The sequence below is a fragment of the Canis lupus genome, chromosome 10, assembly GCF_011100685.1.
Source record: "Canis lupus familiaris isolate Mischka breed German Shepherd chromosome 10, alternate assembly UU_Cfam_GSD_1.0, whole genome shotgun sequence".
NCBI classification, from domain to species: domain Eukaryota; kingdom Metazoa; phylum Chordata; class Mammalia; order Carnivora; family Canidae; genus Canis; species Canis lupus.
The window spans coordinates 63,669,306-63,687,052 of record NC_049231.1 but is presented as its reverse complement, the minus strand read 5'-3'; the positions used below and the strand labels follow the sequence as shown (position 1 = coordinate 63,687,052).

General features: G+C 38.2%; 1 long non-coding RNA gene across 3 annotated transcripts in view; it reads right to left on the bottom strand.

The window, feature by feature from the left end:
- Positions 1–17,747, bottom strand: part of LOC111097779 — a 115,120-nt gene that overhangs the window by 79,911 nt on the left and 17,462 nt on the right. For all 3 annotated transcript variants that reach the window (XR_005366137.1, XR_005366138.1, XR_005366136.1), the window contains exon 3: positions 2,000–2,058. This is a non-coding gene — a long non-coding RNA (uncharacterized LOC111097779). The remainder of the gene's footprint in view (positions 1–1,999; positions 2,059–17,747) is intronic.

Below are 17,747 nucleotides of genomic sequence, written 5' to 3'. Positions count from 1 at the left end.
CACAAAGGTAGCTACTACTCACAATGCCATGGCTCTTTGGAACCTTCTAGTATTTAAACGATATGGATTTCTTACCTCTGTGGTTCCCTAGTACCATTTACTGTTTAATACTGGTTATATAATTACCCAGGAGGCTGTATCATCTATCATATCACTTGTGAATACAGACTGCTTAGCCACTCTCGAAAAAAGTTGCTTCTGTGCTTTGTCGATGATGACCACAAATGTGAGTCCAGAGCATGCAGAAAAATGTGAACAGTGATTTGTTTCTGTAATTTGTTCATTAATAGAAATGTTCTAGTGAAAGCATAGAACATCTTCTGATCTTGTCTCCTCCTACACTCACTAGGCTTTAATGACCACATGTGGCCTAGAGTCTGGGGTAGAAGAAGGGTGACTATGATGAGGGGAGGAGGGTGTGCCTTAGGGTATAGGACACCCACCACCACCCTGCTGCCCTTGGGTTCTGTATACTGGGTGGGAACACTCATAGGTGAGAACCAGCGCAGGGCTAAGGCATGTAGCTCAAGCCCAAATCAGTAGTGGAGCACTGGTACCCCAAAGTCCCAACCTTGTCCTTAAGTCCAATACAAGTGTGAATCTCCCAAAACCAGCATGTTTGCACCATTCTGGTGGCCCTGCCATCTGTGAAATGGTTTATTTCTTCATTTAAGTCCCCTTTAATGTTTCTTTAATAAAACTTTATACTTTTTTCCATAAAGCTAGGTTTATATCCAGGTATTTGATATTGTTGATATTGTTTAAGTGGTGTATTTTCAATTTTATGTTTTCAAATTATGTTGTTGCTAGTGGGTAAACATGTAACTAATTTTGTCTATTGATTTTATAATCGACACTTTGGCTAAAGTTTCTCATTAATATTCATTGTATACTGTGGATTTTGTATGTGGATGGTCATATATTATTTGTGAATAATGAGAGTTTTGTTCCTTTTAAGCTATGCATATACTTTCATTGCTTTTATTTATATTTATTTTTAAGTTTCTGGTGGAGAATATGAGCAATGATATTTTCACTTCTTTTATTCCTTCCTTTATGAGCTAGCTAGGTTCTCCAGTAATGTTAAATAGATAATAGATATATGTGCAATGAGATATTACTTAGCCATAAAAAATGATGAAATCTTGCCATTGGCAACAATGTGGATGGACCTTGAAGGCATTATGCTAAGTGAAACAAGTCAGATAGAGAAAGATAAATTCCTTATGGTCTTATTTATACATGAAATCTGAAAATAAAAACAAAACCCAAGCTCATAGATCTACAGAATAGATTGGTGGTGGCCAGATGCAGGGGGTGGGGAGTGAGCAAATTGGGTGAAAAGAATCAAAAGGTACAAACTCCTAGTTATAAAATAAAGAAGTCATGGTGTAATATGCAACATGGTAACTGTAGTTAATAATACTCTACTGCATATTTGAAAGTTGCTAAGATAGTTAAGCAAAAGTTCTCATCAGGAGAAAAAATAAATTCTGTAACTATGTATGGTAGTGGATGCTAACCAGATTTACTGTGGTGATCATTTTGCAATATATACAAATATTGAACCATTATATTGTAAATATCTGAAATTAATATAATATTGTATGCCAATTATACCTCAATTAAAAAAAGAACTGTTATCATGAATATACACTGAATTTTAAAACTTTTTGTACCTGCTGAGATGGCCATATGATTTTTCTACTTTTAATATATTAATTTATTTTATTTAATTGGTTACCTAATGTTAATCCAACTTTGCATTCCTGGAGTAAATCCCCCTGGTCATGATTTACTAATTTTTCCATATACTTGAGAGTTTAATTTGCTAATATTTTGTCTAAAATTTTTGTACCAAGTTTATAAGTGAGATTGGCCTCAAGTATCAAAGTTATGCTAACTTTATAACATGTGCTATAACATGTTTCCACTTTTTTGTCTTTGGAATAGTTTGCAAAAGATTGGAATTGTCACCTGAATATTTTTTAGAACTCACCAGTAAGACTATCTGGTCTTGAGGAACTATTGCAGGTTGCTGGAGACTCTCAGTTGGATCTTGGGTAAGAAAAAGAACATTAATGGAAAAGCTTGAGAGATTCAAATATGATCTGAAAATTAGTACTATTCTATCAAGGTTTCCATCTTAGTTTTGATTAATTGTTTTATTATATAAAATATTAACAATAGGGTAAGCTGGGTAAAAAGTACATAAGAACTCTTGGTACTGGGGTGCCTCAGTGGTTGAACATTTGCCTTTGGCTCAGGTCATAATCCCAGGGTCTTGGGATAGAGTCCCACTTTAGGTTCCCTGCGGGGAGCCTGCTTCCCCCTCTGATTATGTCTCTGCTTCTCTCTCTGTCTCTCATGAATAAACAAATAAAATCTTTTTAAAAAAGAACTCTTGGCACTATTTTGGAAATTTTCAGTAAATCTAAATTTATTTCAAAACAAAAAAATAAATTAAAAATGGAAATACTATATGATCCAGTAATTCCACTGCTGAATATTTACTCAAACAAAATGGAAGCACTAATTCAGAAAGATATATGCAGCCCTATATTTAATGAAGCATTATTTATAATGTCCCAAATATGGAAGAAACCCAAGTGTCCACTGATAAATAAAGAAGATGTGATGTGATTATATATATATCCCCGTGATATATATATACAATGGAATACAGAATACAGTGGAATATTACACAGCTATAAAAAAGATGAGATGGTGCCATTTGAGACAACATGGATGGACCTAGAGGGTATTATGCTAAGTAAAATAAGTCAGACTGAGAAAGATGTATATACCATATGATTTCACTTATATGTGGAATCTAAAAAAACAAATGAATAAACAAACAAAAAGTAGAAACAGATCCATAAATACAAAAAAACTGAGGTTGCCAGGCAGGCGGCTGCTGGTGGATGGGGGATGAGCAAAATGGAATAAGGGTAGTGGGAAATACTGGCTTCTAGTTAGGAATTAAGTAAGTCATAGTGGTAAAAGGTAAAGCTCAGAAAACACAGACAATGGTTATAATAATAGTGTTGTATGGTGACAGATGGTGTCTACACTTGGCAAGCATAGCACAACCTATATACTCATTGAATCACTATATTAATCTGAAACTAATGTAACATTGTGTGTCAGCTATACTTCAATAAAATAAAAGATAAAAAAAATAAATTAAAACTTTCCTTAAAGCTGGAGGGGGCTGTTGAATGAAAAGGAAAAGTGAATGCTGATAGCCATTGAAGTTTTACTTTCCATTTTCTGCATGATTGGAAATTATTACAATAAAAAAAATTTTTTTAAGGAAAAACCACAACCAAAAAAATATGACCCGGTCTTGGTTTTTGCTTTGGATGTCGATTTTATGGAACCAATTTATTTTCTTTAAAAAAAATTTGGGGGGCTATTATTTTCCTCTTGAAAAAAGTTTTGATATGTTATATTTTTCTAGGAACTTATCCATTTCTCTGAATTGTCAAATTCGTAATCTTGAAGTTGTTTATAATCCTTCTTTTAAACCGTTTAATTGTCTGTATCAACCGTAGTTATGATCTCTCTTTTAACACCGATCTGTAAAAGGCTTTTCAAAGGAAGAATTTTGGGCCATGTTAATCTTTTCTTGTATTTTTTTCTCTATTTCATTGATTTCTGCTATTATCATTGCCACTCTTATTTATTTTTTTACTTCATTATTGTTTTTCTAATTTCTTAGCTTATTGTTAGGCTTTCATCTTTCCTAATACATCTTAATTTATAGTATTTTTGTCATCATACATTCTAAGTATTTTCTAATTTCTGTAATTTCTTCTTTGACCCCCAAGTTCAAAAATACCTTAATTTTCAACATACAAATTTTTTCTAGTTACCTTTCTGTTATTGATTTCTAATTTAATTGCATATGGTAAAAAAAAAAAAACTATGGTCTCTATAATTTCAATCTTTTGATAAGTGTTGATATTTGCTTTGTAACTCAGCATGTGGTCAATTTTCAAAAATACTCCATACTGCTTGAAAAGAATGTGTATTCTGTAGTTGTGAGGTGCAAGGTTCTAAATACCTATTCAATTAGAGCATGCTTATTAATTGTGTTGTTCTCATCTCCTACCTCCTCATGGATTTTGTCAGCTTGATCTAAGTACTTACAAGTTTAGAGAACTTCTTACATCTTCCTGTAGAACTGAACCTTTTATCTTTAATGAAATTATTCTCTTGAACGCCTTCTGTCTTAAGGACTATTTTGTCTGATATTAATATAGCAACACCAACCTTTTTTGGTTCGTGTCTGTATGGTATAATTTTTTTCACACTCATTCTAATTTTTCTGAATCCTTATGTTTTAAATGTGACTTAAATAGGCAGCATATAACTGAATTCTTTAGAACAGAATGTATATGTATCTGATACATATACATATCTGTAAATCTTTGGCCTTATAAGTTGGGAAGGTAGTCTATTTTTATTTTTTTAAGATTTATTAATTTACTTGAGAGAGAGAGGGTCGGGGAAGAAGCAGAGGGAGAGAGAGAGAGAATCTCAAGCAGGCTCCATACCAAGCACAGAGCCCTGTGCCAAAATCAAGACTTGGACACTTAACTGACTGAGCCACCAGGTGCTTCTGTTTTTGCTTATTTTAATTCCGGGTATATTTGAACTTATTTCTCCATCTTATTTTGTACTTTTTATGTGTCTTGATTTTTTCTGTTCTTATCTACTTGTTTGGTATGGATTATTTTTTCCTACTTGTTTTCTTTTTAGTTAAAATGTTATATACACCCTTCTGGTAGTTATGCTACAAATTTTAACTTGGACACTAAATATCCTTACCATTCCCCCAAACAATAAAAAAAGACAGTAGAATATTTTAACTCTGATCATTCTCCCCCAAACTTATATGCTATGGATGGTTGTGTGTTTCATTTCTAGCTATTTTTTAACTTCTTAAGAGATTACTCTTTTTGTTATTTTTACTTGATGTTTACAGTTAACCACATATTTAGCGATTTCCTTGATCCTCATTCCTTTAGTCAGCTCTGACCTTCCAGCTGTGCTTTCTTTCTGCCTTTAATTTTTTTTTTAATTTTATTTTATTTATTTATGATAGTCACAGAGAGAGAGAGAGAGGAGAGACATAGGCAGAGGGAGAAGCAGGCTCCATGCACCGGGAGCCCGATGTGGGATTCGATCCCGAGTCTTCAGGATCGCGCCCTGGGCCAAAGGCAGGCGTCAAACCGCTGCGCCACCCAGGGATCCCTCTTTCTGCCTTTAGAATTTCCTTTAGTGAGGGTCTATTGGTGGCAAACTCTCAGTTGTTTGCTTGTTTAAGGATGTCTGTATTTTCCATTGTTCTTGAAAGATAATATACAAATTTAGGTTGGCATTATTTTCTTCCAGCACACTGAAGATTTCAACCTTTTTCTGACTTTCATAGGTTGTTAAGAAATCTGCTGTCCTGTTGAAAGTCATCTGTCTTTTTTCTCAGGCTGCTTTTATTTTTTTTTTATTTTTTTTTTTAATATTTTATTTATTATTTATTTAAGTCACAGACAGAGAGAGAGAGAGGCAGAGACACAGGCAGAGAGAGAAGCAGGCTCCATGCACCAGGAGCCCGATGTGGGATTCGATCCCGGGTCTCCAGGATCGCGCCCTGGGCCAAAGGCAGGCGCCAAACCGCTGCGCCACCCAGGGATCCCTCTCAGGCTGCTTTTAAATGTTTTCTTTTTGTTTATGGTATTCTGAAATTTGGCTAAAATGAGTCTAAGTATAAATTTCCTTTTATTTATCCTCATTAAGATTGTTCGGTTTTTTGAATCTGTGGTTTGTCATTTTTTGGAAATTCTCAGCCATAATCCCTTCAATTATTGTTTTTATCCCTTCCATCATCTACTGCCTGCCTGGTATCCCACTTAAGTGATTGTTGTATTTCTTATCTATCTCTCCATGATTTATAACTTCGTTTGTGTTTTCCATCTCTTTGGATTACATTATGTAAACTTTTGTGGATCTATCTTTCCTGATCCATTCTCTGGCTATGGTTATTCTGGTATTAAATCCATCCATTGTGCTTTTTATTTCAAATATTGGACAGAGTTTGCTTTATTGCACTTTATTGACTTTGCAGGTACTGTGTTTCTTACAAACTGAAGGTCTGTGGCAACCCTGCTTTGGGCAAATCTATTGGCACCATTTTTCCAACAGCATTTGCTTACTTCATGTGTCTGTGTCACATTTTGGTAATTTTCAGAATATTTCACACTTTTTAATTATTATTGTATTTGCTATGGTGATCTGTGATAGTGATCTCTGATGTTACTTTGTAACTCAAGGGAAATAAAGAGTCATATGTAATCAAAAGCTAGAAATGACTAAACTTAGTGAGGAAGACATGGCAAGGACTGAGACAAGCCAAAAGCTAGGCCTCTTGAGCCAGTCAGCCAAGTTGTGAATGCAAAGTTCTTACAGGGAATGAAAAGCACTACTCCAGTGAACACACAAAAGATAAGAAAGCAAAACAGCCTTATTGCTGATATGGAGAGAGTCTTTGTGGTTTGGATAATAGATCAAATTAGCCACAACATTCCCTTATGCCAAAACCTAATCCAGAGCAAGGCCCTAACTCTCTCAGAGAGGTAAGGAAGCTGCAGAAGAAAAGTTTGAAGCAAGCAAAGGATGGTTCATGAGGTTTAAGAAGCAATCTCTATAACATAAAGTGCAGGGTAAAGCAGCAAGTACTGATGTAGAAGCTGTACGAAGTTATCCAAAAGATCTAGCTAGGATCATTCATGAAGATGGCTACACTAAACAACAAATTTTCTATGTAGATGAAACAGCCTTCTACTGGAAGAAGGTCACATCTAGGACCTTCATAGCAAGAGAAAAGAAGAGAAGTCAATGCCTGGCTTCAAAGATTCAAAAAACAGGCTGACTCTCTTGTTAGAGACTAATGCAGCTGGTGACTTTAAACTGCAGTAATGCTCATTTACCATCCTGAAAATCCTAGGACCCTGAAGTATTATGCTAAGTCTACTCTACCTCTGCTCTATAAATGGAACAACACAGCCTGTATGACCATATGTTTACAACATGGTTTACTGAATATTTTAAGTTTACTGCTGAGACCCACTGCTCAGAAAAAGATTCGTTTTAAAATATTACTGCTCATTGACTCTATACTCAGTCACCCAAGAACTCTAACTGAGGGGCACCTGGCTGGCTCAGTTAGTAGAGCATGTGATTCTTAATCTCAGGGTCATGAGTTCAAGCACCATGTAGGGTGGGGTGCCCACTTTTAAAAAGAACTCTAATTGATATGTACAATGAGATATGCATGTTGTTTTCACACCTGCCAACACAACATCCATTCTGTAGCCCATAGAGCAAGGGGTATTTTCAGCTCTCAAATCTTATTACTGAAGAAATACATTTAATAGGGCCATAGCTGCCACAGATACTGATTCCTCTGACAGATCTGGGTAAAGCAATTTGAAACCTTCTGGAAAGCATTCACCGTTCTAGATGCCGTTAAGGACATTCATGATTCATGGAAGGAGGTGAAAATATCAACATGAATAGGAGTTTGGAAGAAGTTGATTCCAACCATCATGGATGGCTTTGAGAGATTCAAGAGAGTGTAGAGGAAGGAACTGCAGATGTGGTGAAAACAGCAAGAGAACTGGAACTAGAAGCAGCGCCTGAAGATGGGGCTGGATTGCTGCAATCCCATGATAAAATCTGAACAGATAAGGAGTTGTTTCTTATGGATGGCAAGGAAATAGTTTCTTGAGTTAGAACCTACTCCTGATGAAGATGCTGTAAAGACTGTTGAAATGAAAATGAAGGATTTAGAACATTACATAAACAGTCAATAAAGCAGTGGCAGGGTAGGAGAGGATGAACTACAATTTTTCAAGTTCTAATATGGGTAAAATGATACCAAACAGTATTGCGTGGTATAAAGAAACTGTTCATGAAAGGAAGAGTTCATTGATGCAGCAAACTTTATTGTGTCTTATCTTAAGAACTTGCCACAGTCACCCCAACCTTCAGCAACCATCACCCTGAGCAGTCAGCAGCCATCAATAGCATAGCAAGACCCTTCACCAGCAAAAAGATTACAACTTACTCAGAAAGCTCAGATGATGGTTAGCATTTTTTAGCAATAAAGTATTTTTAAACTAAGGTATGTATATTGCTTTTTAGACATAATGCTACTGTATACCTGATAGCAGTATAGTGTAAACATAACTTTTATATATAGTGGGAAACCAAAAAATTCACTTGACTTGCTTTATTGCAATATTCACTTTATTGAGGTGGTCTGGAACTGAACCTACCACATCTCCAAGGTATATCTATATTTTAAACTCCTAGAAGCTCTTTTGAGTCTTTTTCAAATCTGCTGGGTCATGTTTTATGTATATTTTCAATCCCTTCTTTCTTCAAATATATTTAACATATTTTATATTCCATGCCTGGTAATTCCAATAGCTAATGTTTTGTAGTCTGATTGTGTTTATTGTTTCTGCTGGCCTTTGCTCATGGTATATTATTTCCTTTTGTGTTTTGTGATTTTGACCATGAGCACATATTTCTTTAGAATTTACTGATGGGAATTCTTTGAAGCCTTTTTTTTTTTTTTTTAATTTTTTTATTTATTTTATGGTAGTCACAGAAAGAGAGAGAGGTAGAGACATAGGCAGAGGGAGAAGCAGGCTCCATGCACCGGGAGCCCGACGTGGGATTCGATCCCGGGTCTCCAGGATCGCGCCCTGGGCCAAAGGCAGGCGCCAAACCGCTGCGCCACCCAGGGATCCCTGAAGCCTTTTTTGAAGATGGTTTCCCTTAGAATAGATTTGCATCTGCTTCTTCTAGGTGCCTAAAAACAACACATTAAGGTTTACTTTAAATTTAATTCTTGACTTCAGTGTTTTTGGAGTCCCAGGTATAGTGTGAATTTGGGCTACAAGCCTGTGTGAGTGCTGGCTATGTTACAAATTCTCAGTTTTTTCTCTCCCTTCATTTACAGTCAACTCTCAAGGCAGGTAATTTTCCTTGCAATTTGTTGGGGATGGAGCAGAAGGTTTCTTTGTAAGTTCATCTTTACACAAAAGGAGTAGTCTTTTGGGACCCAGATTTAAGCAGAGGGGTTTATACTTAGACTTCTCACTTTGTGCACACCTTAACCTCTGCATTCACTCCTTTGGCAAATGTCCTCAAGGCAAAGCCCTCTCTAGGCCTTTGCTTACTTCCTAGGTCCCCACTTGCATTTAGTTCTTGACCTCTAAGTATTCCTCACTTTGCTACCAGCATAAAATGCATTTCAAAAGATTAAAAAAATACTTTGTCAACTATTTTTAGTTGCCTTCAGTGAGAGGACAATTCAGGATATCCAGTCTGTCATATTGTAGAATGGGAATTTGGGGATGTCTGTCTCTGTCTGAGAATTAAAATTGATCTCCAAAGTCCCTTCTTGGATCCTCCTATCTCCTTATCCTACATACTTTCTCTCTTTAGACTATTTTATTCATTCCTACTACTTTGGTGCTTCTTGCCAATGATTCCCTGAACTATACCTCTGTATTAGTTTCCTATAACTGCTGAAACCACTTTACCAGAAATTTGATGGTTTAAAACAACACACATTCATTTTTGTATGGTTCTGGAGCAAAAGTTGAAGTCAGTTTCACTGAGATAAACTCACAGTGTCAATAGGACTGATTGCTCCTGGAGGCTATAGGGGAGAAACCATTCCTTGCTGCTGCTTCTTTTTTTTTTTTTTTTTTTTTTAATACTTTATTTATTTATTTGAGAGAGAGAGAGAAAGAGAGAGAGTGCACAAGCAGGGGAAGCAGCAGAAGGAGCTGCAGAGGGAGGAGAAATAGGGAATCAGATGCAGGGCTCAATCCCAAGACCCTGAGATCATGACCTGAGCCTAAGGTAGATGCTTAACCAAGTAAGCCACCCAGGTGACCCCTTCCTTGCTTCTTCTAACTTACAGAGGCTTCTTGCATTCACTGAATTATGACCTCTTCCATGCACGCTCCAACATTTTGCTTCTGCCATTACTTCCTGTTCCCTCTTCTGTAGTCACATCTCTCACTGTCTTGCTCTCATAAAGAGAGTTCTGATTATATTTAAGGTCCATGTGGATACCAAGAATTCTAACTTAATGGCATCTGTAAAGACCCTTTTGCCATGTAAGGTAACATTTACAGGTTCCAGAGATTCAAATCTAGGTATCTTTGGGGGCCATTATTCAGCCTCCCACAAGTTCCAATCCTAATCTCCAAACTCAAATCACCAGTTTCCTTCTCAACATCTTCTACTGGTCGTCTCCTAGGCACTTTAAACTCATTTTATCTAAAACTGAACTATATTCACCAGTTCAGTTAGTGACATCACCATTCCTTCCTAGCAACCAACCTCAAAGTTGATACACACTGCTTTTCCTTCACTCTTTACATCGAGTTGGTCACTGAGTTCTTACTCAGTCTACTTCTAAAATGTCTCTCAAATCTAGTCCTTTGTCCCAATTGCTACTTCCAGACCTTGTTATCTTCTGTAATTGTGACCTAACTGAACTCTTTACTTCTGTTTTTCTCCCACCTAAAATTATTCTGTTGTAAGAGAATATCAAGCAGACTCGTCACTAAGCACAGAGCCTGTTGCAGGGCTCCATCTTGTGACCCCGAGACCATAACCTGCGCTGAAACTAAGAGTCAGATGGTTAACCCACTGAGCCACCCAGCTGCCCCATGAATTATCATTCTAAAATGCCAATGGAAAAAAAATTGTTTACATGAAATAAAAAAATAAAACCCCAATGACTACAGTACTCTCCTGTTAAAATCTCAATGGTTCCATCTTTTTCTACTCATTTAAATCCAAAATCACTCAAGGCCCTTTGCAATCTGGCCACAATGTATGATAAGATCCTCATTGTTGCCATGCCCTACCAAGTACCATGTTTTCTTACCACTCAAACTATACTCTGTTTCCTGAACAAGTCATGCTGCTCCTGCCTCAGGGCCTTTACACAATCTATTCCCTTTGCCTTGTGAAAGGATTTAAATCTATAATGAAACCAGATAATATGATCTGAAGAACCTCACTCATGGGTCCTCAGGAAAATAAAACTTAAGGAATGAGAGATAGATTTCCCATAGATGCCTGATGTATAGAAAGCCAAAACTTATTCCTTGACCAATGAAAATTCACCAAGAACTCCTCCCCACCTTCAAGCCAATGACCTTGCTACTTGGACACTAACTAAATTCCCCTTTCTTTGCACTCCTTAAATATAGCCTGCCCAAACCCTCAATGGACTCGCCTGTAGATTGCTAGTTTGAGTGTCTCAAGTTGCAATTCCACTGCTATTCCTGAGTAAACTCAATTTTTGGTAATTTGAGCTTTCCTCAGTTTACCTCTTATATATAACTTGACAGCCTGGAAAATTTTTCCTTATCACCAACCTAAAACTCTTTCCAAACCTTCAAGAACCAATTGAATTCTTACATTTTCTAGGAAGCATTATAGGACTCTATCACACAGTTAGGATTAAGGCTCTGTTAACACTTCAGACATTGATTCAATGATTCACAATATTTATTGAGAGCCATTTATGTCAAGGACATTATGGAAAGCATTGGGCATAAAATAGTGAACAAGGTATAAATAGATCTTTCTCTCACAGGACTCGTAGTCTATAGGAGGATACAGATGAATGAGTAAACAGAGTATCATGTAAGTGCTCTCACAGGAAAAGCATAAGATGCTGCAGGAAAAAACAGGAGGGGAAACATGTGCTGATATGGAGGATCACCAAGAGGTGATAGCTAATCTAAAACTAAGCCATGAGTAAGAATCAATGAGGGAAGGGGGTTGGAGAGAGAAAGAATTCCATCATGAGGACCACATTGTGGTCTAAATGTCGCCCCCCCCCCCCCCCCCCCGCCATTTATATGTTGAAATCCTAACCCCTACAGATGCTGGTATTAGTAGGCAAGGCCTTTGGGGAGTGATTCAGTGAGTCAGGGCTCAGGACAGAGACCTCACGAACAGGATTGGTGCTTTTATAAGAGATCCCATAAGGGTCCCCAGACTCTTCCACCATGTGAAGATACAAGAAGTCTGTGATCCAGAAGAGGACCGTCACTAGCCATGCAGGCACACAGACTTGAGACTGCCAGCCTCCAGAGCTGTGAGCAATAAATTTCTGCTGTTTAAACAAAACTGACATAAAAATATCTAAACAGTTGTCAGAATGGAGGGACACCTCATGGGATGGAAGCAACATGACTGGGCAGAACAGATTTCTTTCCAGGGTGGTCACAGGTGCTTTGGCAGGGACACAGCCCTGCTTTCTAGAGGACTCTGGGTGGGTGCCAAGGGCCCTGCAGGGCATGTGGGAGCCAAGGATGTCTTAGAATTGCCACAGAACTTAGAAACATCTCCTTGCTCTAGTGTTTAAGTCTATACAGAAACCTTCCCAGAAGGATCCCTGGGTGGCGCAGCGGTTTAGCGCCTGCCTTTGGCCCAGGGCGCGATCCTGGAGACCCGGGATCGAATCCCACGTCGGGCTCCTGGTGCATGGAGCCTGCTTCTCCCTCTGCCTGTGTCTCTGCCTCTCTCTCTCTCTCTCTCTCTGTGTGTGTGACTATCATAAATAAATAAATAATTAAAAAAAAAAAAAAAGAAAAGAAACCTTCCCAGAGAGCCTTAAGTGGATTTTTTGACATTATAAAGTGATTATTAAGTTATCCTATTGCTCTTTGGCTACCTTCTGTTTTTCTTTTTTAATGATCTCTGGGATGACATTTACTCCAATAACACCAGGCTGCTGTAAGTCCAAACACTGGGATGGTATTTCTCCTCACAGGTTGAAAACAAATGAGATATATTAAAATAAGCAAGGTATACCCACTTGTGCATCGTGTCCTAAATGTTTCTTGCTTTATATGCATCTCCTCTGCCCCATTTTATCTTACTTTTTAATTTAAGCCATTTCAAGAGATCTATGTGTGAACCAGTCAAGTCTGCCCTAGGCCAGCCGTTCCTGGACTCACAGCCCTCACAGCAGCAAGGTTGCCCCTATGCCAGTGTTTGGACAGAATCTAAATTCTTGATTTTTGGGTAAGGTGTTACACTTTACATGTACTCAGCAGAAATGTGTGTGTGTGTTGTGTTTTTGTTTGTATAGGTGAAGTTTTCTATTTTTGTCTAATATTACCAGTCTTACATATATATAAAAAATTATGTTATTTACCAGCCAAGTAGCATGTGGTATTTTGTTACAGCGACCCAGATAGACTGAGACACAGTATATATAAAAGCTTCAATATAAAAGAAAACACAGTACATTCGTAGCACTGAAGAAAAGGTCTGGAAGGCTGGAGTGTAGAGAATGGGGTAGGGAATGTCAAAAGATGAGGATGGGGTATAGCAGGAGTCAAATCCTACAGGGCCCTGCAGGCCATGTTCAGAAGTTGGGTCTTTATTCTAAGAGTAAAGGAGAGCCACCGAAGAGTTTTAAGCATGAGAATGACATAATCCAATGAATGTTTTAAAAGATAATTCTGGTTGAAGCAAGGGTAATGGATGTAAATAGGAGAAGAATATCAATTAGGAGGTTATTGCAGGAAGCCAATTAAGAGCTCACAGATAGCTAAGCAAGGCAGTGCTAGTGGAGACACACAAAAATCAGATGGATTTGAAAAATGTATAGGACATTATGAAGAAGACAGAGTCAAAGATGCTGCTCAGGTGATGGGTTTGGGCTGCTGAGAATGGTGGAGCCAGTCCCTGAGAAAGGGATACAGAAAGAAGGTAAGCCTACAGGGAGGCTTTGTGTTTTAGCACTTGGTGGAGCAATGCTTTTTGTGCACTGCTTTCTATCTCATTGTCTCACCTCTGACTTCCATACAGCTGAGGGCAACAGCTCCCTGCACTCTGACAGGAGCCCACCTCTGCTTTTTTGCCTCACCTCTTTCTCCGGAGCTGGGGAAGTCCATTCAAACTGTGCAAAGGTACAGCCCGTAAGTGCCTCAAGTTACCATTTTCCAGGGGCAATCTTCAACCAACGAGTGCTAGAAGCCGGTGGATAACACCCCTGCCTCCCTTCCTTCAGAGTGACAATTCTGAGTCACAGGGACAGTGATTACTAGTCTATGCTCACAATGATTACCAGTCAGCCATGTATCAGCGTTTCCTCCTCCTCTCACTATTCCGGCTCCCTCACTCCTTCTTCCTAGAACTATCATCCCAAATAAACTTCATTCATCTAAGCCCTTGTCTTAGGCTGAACTTGAGGGAGAGAGCCAAACAAGATAGGACTTCAAAGTGAAGATCCAAGTTAGCCCTTCAGGAGAAGAGAGATGGAAAAGAAACATAAATGTGTGTTTTCTTCCCAACAAAGGCTGAAAAATGTAGCAGTAGATGAAATAATTCAGTGAGAAGAAAAAGGGGCCTGTGAGGGAACCTTGAGAAACAGTAATGTTTCAGGCTCTGGCAGAGGAGACAAGGTGACTGACAAAAGGATGACCAGAGAGAACAGGAAAGAACCAAGAAGGCTTGTAGACATGGAAGCCCAGGGAAGAGAAAGATTCAAGAAAAAGAGAGAGCTCCGTCGTGCTAAAGGCTGTTGAGAAGTCCAAAAAAAAAGCACAGAGAAGTAGCCATCAGATTTAGCCAAGAGGAGTCCATTACAACTTGGTGAGAAAACAACTCTCCAAAGCACGATGAGGCTTAAGCTAGCTTATACAGAGTTGAGTGTTCATGCGGAAGGGAGATATATGAAGAGAGTGAATATGGGGAACTCTTTTAGGAAGTTCAGCTGGGGAAGGGGAGGAGAAAATCAAGAAGATAGCTTTTGAATGACTTAGGGGAGTATGTATGTAAAGACGGGAGAAAATTGAGCCTGTCCCAACTGTTTCAGCTCATAAGAAACTAGGCAGAGAAAGAGGTTGAAGGTCAGAGAGAATGAGGAGCTATAAAGATAATGAGTTTCTGAAAAAGAAATCTAGGGTGATTTCCAAGTAGATAGATTAGATTCAGTCTGAAAGAAGGACTTGCCTTCCGCTGAAATGATACTGTGGTTTCTTGCCTCTTTCAGAGATTATATAGATATGGAATCCCAAAGCATGGCCATACTCCTTTTGTACTAAATTGTCTTAATCTAATACATTTTCATTGAATTTAGCTATGATAATACCTGATTAATACATAGACATATATATGCCCATCAACTAAATTACTGGATGCTGCCATGGTATTAGGACTGGAGTCCCTCAGATGTTACATGGGTATTTGCTTGACTTCTGTGAAAAACCCATGTTTCTCAGGTGAGAGAGAGAGAGAAAGGGGAGCATCATTAAACTTCGGTGTAGCAATCTGGTACCATGTGACCTCATCTGCCTTTTTCTAGGGGAAGTCAGCAAGCCTTTCACTGCTTTTGGGTCTGTTCCTCATTTATGAACTGAGACTAATATAGTAAGTATTTATGATACAAATTATTCCTGAATATTGGTCACAAGTTAAGCTTCCTTAAGTTAAACCTTTATTACCTATAAGGTTATAAAAGAAGATAGTGTTCCTGAAGATCCATTTCATACTATAAAATATCAAAATGAATCATGAAAAGACAACTATAACAACGATGATTTTCTAAGTTTGTGAAGAAAAAAAGTCAAAGTTTTAAAGGATCCTCCTGGAGGATTCTTCTTTCTCAACTGGCTGAGGCTTCTTAAAATACAAATCAATTAAAAAATTTCTAGCTAAAGATATTTTATTTCTCTGATAAATCTCCCTGAAGCAAGTAAATGCTTCAGTGCTCTGAAAACCTTCAAACTGTGATCAAAATTAGGGCCATCTGTGTAAAAACTATCACTGTAGATTCAGTGGGTAGAAATTTCTTTGAATGTTAACATTTTCCTTATTGTGGCACTCTCTTCCTTCTTTCCTACTCCTGCAGCTCCTCATCTTCTTCCCATCTCTGCTCCTGATTTTATCATTAAATGCCCCTAGCACATAGCAGCCTTCCTCTTGAGTGGATTTTGTAGGCAAATTATTTAATGCTACCCTACTGGTTCTTGTGGCTTCTCTGAACAGTTAATGTTTTGCCAACTAGCCTCTGACAGTGATCCAATGAGCTTTCAGTTGCGATTAAAACTTTGATGTCTTGATGTTGCTCTTTTTCAATATAAACGAACGATGCCTTTGCAAGAGCATTGGCTCTTGCCAATGAATATGGATTTGCTTCACCTACACCTGCGTCCATAAAATCAAGTTTTTCTACTTCTAGCACCAATCAACATAAAAGCAGCTTCAGTTTTCTTGTTTCCTGTGATAAGAGTCATATAGGTAGTCCCACGGCGAGATTTGGCCAATACTAGTAGAGTAATATTTATAATAATAAAGGTCGTAAAGGCAAAGGTCTAAAGTGAAGCAACCCTTCTATCTGTTGTGAGGATTAAGAGCATCAAGGGTTTTAAAAACTACAAAACCTTATACGAATGGGAGGAATTCTTGAAATCCGAACCTGTGTAATATATACAAAACACACAAACCAAGCAGCTACTAATGTGTGGTTCATACAGGCCTGTGTAGTTAGAATTTGAAGCTTTCCTTTTCCATAAAAATCATGGCTTCATCTCACTGCGTTAAAAAACCATTTTGGTCACCACAGAAGAGTAACACCAAGTGAACCATATACCTACGACCAGGAAAGGAGCTGCTCTTCATCCAGTGTCCTCCCTTCCCTCCCTCCGTCCCTCTACATCAACCACTGTCCAGCTCTCTGGCCTTTTGCAGAGCTCACTGTCTGCAACTCTGGAATGACATCTCTCATCTTGGAGTTTGGGGGCTTGAAAAATTCTGACAGACACCCATGAAAGCACAAATAGCACTGTCCCATTCAAATCTGAACCAGTCCCCTAGCTCAGCGACAGACTGTTAAATAAAAAAGTTTGCCCCTCCCCCAAAGCTTTTAAAGGATCAGTGTTCCCTTTGTTTAAATACAAAAGAAGGAAAGAAAAACCGAACTAACTTGCTATAAAACAAAGCAATTTGAAATTCTAGTCACATTCTGAAAAAAGTCAAGAGATCATTTTTCCACAGGAACCCCCATTAATGCCTCGCGTGACTTTCAGGAAGGCTTCAGGCAGTAGAATGCCTCAGAAATTCAATCTGGGTTTTAATGTCCCACCTACCCCTGTAGTGCCAAAGTGCCAAACTGGCTCTGAGAAAGAAGCCCCAAAGCAATTGTCAAGTCACTTTCTCCCTTAAATTTCCAAAAATTAACAGAACATGGGGATGTACACTCACATGCATTAATTCACTAATGTTTATTAGGTCCCAATCACACCTACATATACTGTCCCCTTCTCTTTGCGGCTCATGATCTGCTTCTAGTGTCTCTTACATCACTAAAACAACAGTTACAATAACAACCACAGGAATTTTCATTAGAATAAACATGATCAGTAGTCCTTGCAATTTTCCATGAAAGCTTAGATAAGAAAAAACAGAAAAACATGAAATATGTTTCCCTTGAGTCCCATCACGATTCATTTCCGTGCTTGTTTCCATCGTTAGTTACATGAAAGACAAGTTTACATATTTTGGGGGTTCCCATCAAAGACTAAACTACAAGAAACAGACGTTTGGACCTGACTGTGGTATGATGCTTCCTAGTTTACAGAGCACCTTTGTATTCTTGATTTCCTTTCATCTACACAATAACA